Below are 2,139 nucleotides of genomic sequence, written 5' to 3' on the forward strand. Positions count from 1 at the left end.
TCCATTATAAGTGTATAACACTTCCCCCGTGGGGGGGAATTTTTCGAAAAATTTCTTCTTGTACATTCTCTTGACGTACCCTATTAAAACGCAATCAAACACGCAAAAACCCGCATCTAAAATAGTATAAATAGAAGCAGAGTTCTTTACCGTAAGCTTTAATCCTAACCATTTTCCTTCAGTGGGGGGAATTTCGACACGTATATTATATAAAAACACGTGCGTATTCGAATGCAGCGTTGTGTCAAAATTTCAAAGGAATCGGTAGGAACAAACGAACATTACATTTTTATTTATATAGATAGATAGATGATGATCTGCTTTAGTTCATCTTCACAGAAAAGTAAAATGCCTCACAGAAAAGCAAACTTAGGGCGTCGTACTCATAGCGCCATCTGTTGGACATAAAGCCTTAACCATAGATGATGATATTTAATTTATATGAATGTTTAACGGAATAATATACAGCCTATGTCCACCCTTTGGTTCCATTCTAAATATTGGTGAAAGAATTTTTGAAATCGGATGAGTAGTATCGGAGATTACCCGCTGCAAACAAACTTACATACATACATACATACATACATACATACATACATACATTACCTCTTTATAATATTACGGTAGTATAGATTTATTTAGCTTAATAGAAAAACCAGCAACGAATTTTTGAACTTTCTGGCAAAATTTAAAATTTTGGTGACGCTCTTCTGTTGTTATATTTTATTAAAAAACTTTTTATATTTTTAACTATTATAAAATGGCAAAAAGCTTAATTTTGAGGATAGAGATGAGTTATCCAAAATTACCCAAATGTACATGGGTATTTTTCTAATAAAATTATTAAACTAAAAATTACAAATTAATTTTGAGTATTAATGGTTAACAATTAAATATTGATTATAATCAATAACCTAATGACTATATATGAATAATGATTTAATATGCTTTGACTTACAATGAAACAAACATTGACAGCTGGATGACTAAGGTGGTTAATTTTTAAGGTGTCAGCACTTCTCTATGGAATACAGGATTGAATAAGGTGGTTAAAAAACAGGAGTTTTTATATTTGGTCATGGATATTTCAGATTCCATCTATTACCACTCAGTCATGCTATGGTCCTGACCAAATCCATTATGGATATGGGGAAAAGAACCTCTTAGTGCCTCCAGAATGAAAATAATTAAAAATTAAAAAGTATGATTAATTTTTTGCAAACTCCAAATAAAACGATTGTTTATTAATTTATATAAATTATCATTTGAATTTATTATTGTTGGTTCATCAAGAATTAACATCATTTAAAATTTTTCCATAAGCACTTCATTTTTTGTGAGAAACTTAATTATAATAATAAAATGCAAGATTTTATAAATTCAAATTTTTTGGTAATTGCAATAAATATTTTAAATTAATTTTTATTTAAAAATTTCTTACAGGCGAAAACTTTTGTAGGTTTTTGCCAATTTTAATATAAAGTTTATCATATATTAATATTAAATTTGTAAAGAAATATCACAATTTTATTAAAATGAAAACTGATGCACTATGTAATTACATCAAATTAAAGCAAAACTTTTGTCAAATGATCTGTTTACTGTCAAGATCCAGAGACTAGATATGAAATAAGATGTCATCTTTTGCCTTACATTAATGATGCACCAGTTATGAATCTGTTAGCTTTTCCAATTGGTTACTTTGCATAGCCATAAAAGCTGACTTTCAAATGAGATACAAGCCATAAATAAAGCCCTGATTCTAGTGCTAATGGTGAATGACAGTGGTAGTTACTATGAAAAATATCCTATAAGGCAACGTTCTAGCATCCGGTCATGGCGCCGAGGAAAGTTTCGGATTGTCCAATTCTTGTCACGCCCATGGGCAATGGCATATCCAGGATTTTAAGATGATGGGTACTGCTTAAGGCAGATTCAGGGAATCAAGGCATGTGACCTATCATTTTCCATAGAATGTTACTAATTTAACTCAGAGTTACGTTAGTTACCATATGTTATGCTTATCATATGCTTTCAGTTAGGTATTATATTTACTTTGAAGTAAAATTGATTGCTTTGGTATCAAAGTGTTGCTGGAGCACAAGCACACCTTTGTATACGTCCTGCATAATTGTAGTT

The sequence above is a fragment of the Centruroides sculpturatus genome, unplaced genomic scaffold (assembly GCF_000671375.1).
Source record: "Centruroides sculpturatus isolate CEXI.00-Female unplaced genomic scaffold, Cexi_2.0 scaffold442, whole genome shotgun sequence".
Lineage (NCBI taxonomy): Eukaryota > Metazoa > Arthropoda > Arachnida > Scorpiones > Buthidae > Centruroides > Centruroides sculpturatus.